Here is a 6,000-nt window from a genome sequence, read left to right as displayed (position 1 = left end):
GAAAAATTCTATTTTCTGAGCACAGTCCCATATTGTGAAGCATAAGCAGAAATACAGAGTAACAGCACAGCCAGCCAGAGATTTTATTATTGGTACAGCATTCAGAAGCATAAAGCTGCGGAAACTTTTGAAGCTATATCAAAGATATTATGTTAATGTCTTTGGTTCTGTACTTTATTCATTTGTAAAATAAACAACATATTTGTTACAATTGTTCAAGAATAAGATAACCACACACCATATGGATGTGGATGCCTGATTTCAATAACCTGCTTTGTCCCAGTAGCTATACTGTTATATGTGTATTTTTAATATTTTTTGATGTTATGTATTCTCAAAGTTATCAATGTTACCCAAATGTTAGATAATTAAATTAAATAACAGTGCTTTTATTACAAATAATATGTTTAAATAAAAGATAAAAGAAAAGGAGACATTTAATTATGTAATATTGAAAACTTTGGGAATACATAACATTAAAAATAATATTAACAATACACATAACAATATAGCTATAGAGAAGAAGCAGGTCACTGACATCGGGCATCCCCATCCATATGTTGTGTGGTTATTTTATTCTTGAAAAACTGTTTAAACAATGTTTTTTATTTTTATAAATTAATAAAGCACATAGCCAAAGATATTAGTATAATATATTTGATACACCTTCAGTCTCTTCAGCTTCACCTTTCAAATGCTGTTCCAATTGTACAATAGCTGTACTAGTCCAAGTCTTAAAAGTCGGTCAAGTCAGATGTTGTTTTTTTTTTTCAATATGTCTGGTGCACCAACAAAGTTTCAGACGTAACTATACCCAACGTTAATGCTTAAGGCCCAGATATTCGAAACGATGCGCAATCCCCTTGCAAAATTTGTGCTTTTGCACAAATATTTATATTTTCCAACATGGCACAAAACAGTTGTACGAAGTTGGACAGTTTCTTGCTCAATTCGCAGAAGTGTTTGTGCCTCTCAAAACCACCTGCGCATTCAATACCAGTATAGCAGAAATGCACAGAAATGCTACGCGTGATTGCGCAGAACTGGAATACTACACGACATTCTGCCCATTGCAAGCGTGTTTCGCTTATAGCAAAACTTAGCCATTTTCATTCAAATTTGGCCTTCAGAGCAAATTAAATATTTTTGTGCTTAAGCGTATGAAATTTGCGCAGCATGCACACATTTGAATCTAATGTTTATCAATTTCAGAGGCATTAGCATGGCTAAATATTTAAAGAGCCATCACATATTCTACAGAATTCAAAGAGATGTATCTATGCTATTCTATTTGCTGGGAAGTGAGTTCATGATTTCTCTACTTCTGTCTACATCATTTTGACAGGTGTCACACAAATATGAGTACATGTTACCTATTCTAATTCTTTTACATTTTTTGACTTTCTAGTTTTCTGTTACAGTACCATCCATTTTTTTTTTCTTTGTTTCTCAGTAATAGCTGTGATTCCGCTTATCAAACCACTATTGCTCCCTGCTGGACTGATCTGATTTTGTAATGTTTTTTTGTAAGAACTGTAAGTCACCCTGGATAAGGGCGTCTGCGATAAGAAAATATATACATACATTAACAACAACAACAAAAACAACAATTTAGTTGCTAAGCACTTAGAAACAACTTCCTACACCTGTGAGCCTTTACAATTATAAATTCAAAACAATGGACGTACCGAGCGCAAAAAAAAGAGGAAAACTAATTTTACCGACAGTGAAATTTGAAAATCGATAGAAATGTATCATAAATATAAATCTATTCTTACTGCCAAGCAAAACAATATAGTCACAAACAAGAAAAAGAAAGGCATTAGGAAAGAAAAAGCTGATTCTGTTAATCAATGCTGCGATGAGCACAGAAGTGTTGAGGAAGTGAGGAAAAAATAGAAGGATTTTAGCGAAGGCTAAAAAGGACGGCAATGTATAGCGATACAATCACTGATATATTTGGAGAAGCTACTCCGGTTTTCACTGGTTTGGTAGGTGTTGACAGTGGCATGCAAGATGACATATGAGAAAATGGTCTGGATTCTCTTGAAATTGTGTCGTGGAAATGACACAAGCAGGTGTGGTATTTATTACCTCGATTTGCTGTAATACTTAAAGATGTATTTATAAATATTATCTATCTTTTAAATAAAATGGATCACATGTAAGTTACAATGGCAACTGTTAACTGCATGCACTCCGTCGAGTCTCTTTATCCCTACAACTCTGCCTGTTTGAACTCAATCACCCTGCCCTTCCCATTTTAAAATGATAAACAGTAATACGCCTACCTTGGAAATTAACAGAAATGGAGCACACATGACCCAGGATGTCACAAAATTAAAACAAGTAACTATTCTGCTTTGTCGTCACTGTGTGGCAAAGTGGTTGATTGTGTACAGGTGCAAGAGTGATGCAGTGCGCAATTACCAAACAAGGAGAGTTATAATCCAGTTGGAAAGGTATTTTATTGAATCCATGTCTGCAGACCAAATAATAAGACCCCGGCAGTACACAACAATGTGTACTGTGCGGCGTAAATAATAATGGGTTGCAATCCCATATAATAAACACAAATATCCACCCCACAATAATACTAACATGGTCACCAGTCCTGGCCAACTTACCGACCCAGGGAAAGAACTGTCAGACCAGCCCGTCCAAAGAACTCTGTTTTCACTGCTTAGCGCCCTCACAGGTCGGGAGGAAGATTTACGACCAAAGAATCATTGTATTTCTGTCACAAGCCAATGTAAGATTTTTGGTTTTTATAAAGAAAATTCATCATATCCCGTAACAGGGGAGATCTGGGCTGACCGTCTGATGTATGCATGATGCTGCAGGAAGAGGGCAGCAGCCCCGTGGGATCCATCTGTCAGTCATGGCAGTGTCACAGAGAGGTGGGGAAGAGAGTGTGTGGGCTTTCCCTCTGAGTGGCTGGGAGGCGGGCCTTGGGGGGATTGCTGGGCCTATAAAATAATACTCTGTTGTTCCCTCAGATCTGCTCCTCTGCGTTGCTAATATAAATCATTGAAAAAGAAACAAAAAAAAGCAATAAATAAAACTGGGCACCTGTGCAGTGTTTTGCAAATACACTTTTCTGTCTCCTGTGTCAGTGAATACCCACACCCTTCCACATACCCCATCTGATTTTTCCACTACATGACTACAGAAAAAGGAGAAAAATGGTGACAGTGTCATATTTTCTGTGACACCCAGAGGTGAAAGCAACTTTAATTTTAACATAATATTATTAACATAATAATAGTTAAACAATTGAACATCTCGGGTGTATTTATTACAGATGATAACAACTCATTATTTTCTTTATATTGTCATCTCAAAATGTGCAAAAAGCCAGATTTAAAAAAGAGATTAAGCTATTAATATTACCATGTAAACGTGATAAACACATAATCAGAATGATTAAACAAATAACGAATCACATTGTTTTGTTTTTGAATGGCGCTAACACAAGCCAATACATCACTCTGCTACTATCTTGCTGAGCACATGGATGATGTTTTGTACTAAAAAAATAAATAAAAAAAAGACAATGCAGTCACAAACAGGGACAATTTAACAATGTACTGTTTCTGACCTGGACAAAAAATGAAGGCTGTTTTTGCTCTACTTGTTGCCTTGGACTATTAACTAAAATACAATGTAGCAGCTGCACGCAATAGAGACAGCTGCAATTGTTTACCAAGGGGTCATGCATGATAGTATAAAGGGGACGCAGAATCATAAATCTTTTCCTTCGCTTGGTTTATGTGAGAAACTGGAAGGACCGTGTGAGACGCAGAGAAAGCATACTGAAAATTATTTGTGAGTGTTTTGTTTGTTTATTTGTGTCTGTTTAGTAACTGTCTGGGTTTGTTATCACTAGATGGCTAAACCCAAATCTAGAGCTGTCTCCTTGGACCAGCACAAAAACCCGGCTCAACACAGCACTACAGTCACTGAAAATAACCTGTAATCACGCATCACGAGCATTACAGCACGCACCCGGATTTGGTGCCCGTGTATTTTATATTGTGGATATGCTAAGTGTGTTTATTATTTGGGACTGCAACCCATTATTATGAAACATTGCAATACACATTGTTGTGTATTGCCTGGGATTATTCTTTGAGGTCATCAGACCGGGAATAAAGCACCTTTTTTTTTCTAAAACTGGATTATTATTGAGTGCCTATGATTATTCCTGCACTGCCTCACCCCTGCAACTGTTCACTATCAGCAACCACTTTGCCACACTCCTTTATTTTGGACTCAATGTTGACAGATATGCGGAACCCCCTTTCACAGTCAGCATCGCTCATTGCAAGAGTGACGGTTACCATGGCAAACATTCACCCCTCTGTCATCAAAAGTCACGTGAATGGGACCTGACTGACTTCGAGTTCTTTTGCTTAAACATCACTAGTAACCGAACAACCAAGAAGAATCCGGGAGGCAGGAAAGGACTTAAAAAAAAAAAAAAATTATGTATAGTCGAAATATAAAAGTACCAGGCTGTGCCGGCTTACTTTCACCTCTGGTTGCACCTGAGGGTTATCATGAGTGCTACATAAATATTGTGGAGGCGGCGTGTAGTGGGTTCCAGTGGAAATAAGGATCTGGCTGGAAACAGGCAAGTAATCACAACACAGACACATCACACACACTGTACAGCAATACACAGAATACAACTATTTACATGCAAAGTAATAGTCCCGGTCCCCCCGCAAGTTCAATGTAGCACAAAGACTCCCACTCGGCGGTACTGCGAGACCCGATGCTACACTACCCCCCGCTCAAACACTTCCCGGCCCATAAAGAACCTGCTTAAGTCCGGTAGCGGAGGGGCAAGCGGTGAGGTCTTATCGGGTGTCCAGTGGTGGTCTGAGGGTTAGTAAATTTCCCATTAGTTGAGGATTGTTTTGAGGGTGAAAGCATTGTCACTGAGCAACTTGATGGGTCGTCCAGAGCTCACTCCCCAACATGAGAAGCGCTGGCATGCAGCCGGTCAACTCTTGGACTGCTCTGCGATAGGCTAAGAGGAGAAGCGGTAGCTGGGGGTCCCAGTTGGTCTAGTGCGTACTTGTGGTAATGGTGATCTGTGCTCCCAGGGTCCGGTTGAAGCACTCTACTAGTCTGTCGCGAAGAAGGGTGGTACACGTCTTGATCCTTAGTCATTGGCAGACTTCAGTAAACACCCAGCTCATCTTACTATGACCCTGATCCGAGTGTAGCTCTTGGGGCATGCTGAAGCGCATAAAGAACCCTTTTTACAAGGTGTTAGCAATAGTGGCGGCTTCTTGATTAGGTAGCGCTTATGCTTTAGGCCATTTGCTGAAATAGTCCATTTCCACGAGCACAAACCTGTTTCCCGACTCCGTGAGGGGTACAGGGCCAAACATATCGATGGCGACCCTGAGCCCCAGTTTGGAGAGGGGAGCAAGGGACTGTCCATGGGGCCTTTCCTGGTAGTGCACAGGTCGCAGCGGCGGTAGTAGTCCTCCATATCTCTGCGACTCCAGGCTCCAGTAATAGCTCTGCTGCAGCCGCCGGCATGCCTTGTGCACCCCAAAGTGTCCCGTGCCAGGGGTGCCATGTACAGCAGACAAGACTTGAGTATGGAGAGGGCAAGGAACCACCAGCTGCCATCGTTCTTCAAGGGTGGTGGGTTCCAGCCAGCGGCATTGCAGGACCCCTTCTTTGATGGCTATCCCCGGCCACTGGGACCGCAGCGCTTTGGTTATCGATGAACAGCCGGAGGTGTCTTCCCAGCAGAGATGAGTGCCTCACGCAAGCTACAGAAACAGGGTTTGCAGATCTGGGTCCCACTCCTGTTGTGCACACCAGTCATAGGGGAAGACAGTGGGAAGCTCCTTACAGATAGGCAAGGGGATGAGGCACTCACCTGTTCCTGTTGTTCTCTGGTCAGGCAGTAGTGGCAGCCTTCAGGTGCACTGGGGCAGCAAGACAGGATCCGCATTGGCGTGCTGCATACAC

This window comes from Polyodon spathula, chromosome 5, assembly GCF_017654505.1.
Source record: "Polyodon spathula isolate WHYD16114869_AA chromosome 5, ASM1765450v1, whole genome shotgun sequence".
In the NCBI taxonomy this organism is placed as follows: Eukaryota; Metazoa; Chordata; class Actinopteri; order Acipenseriformes; family Polyodontidae; genus Polyodon; species Polyodon spathula.
Note: the sequence above shows the minus strand (reverse complement) of the source record.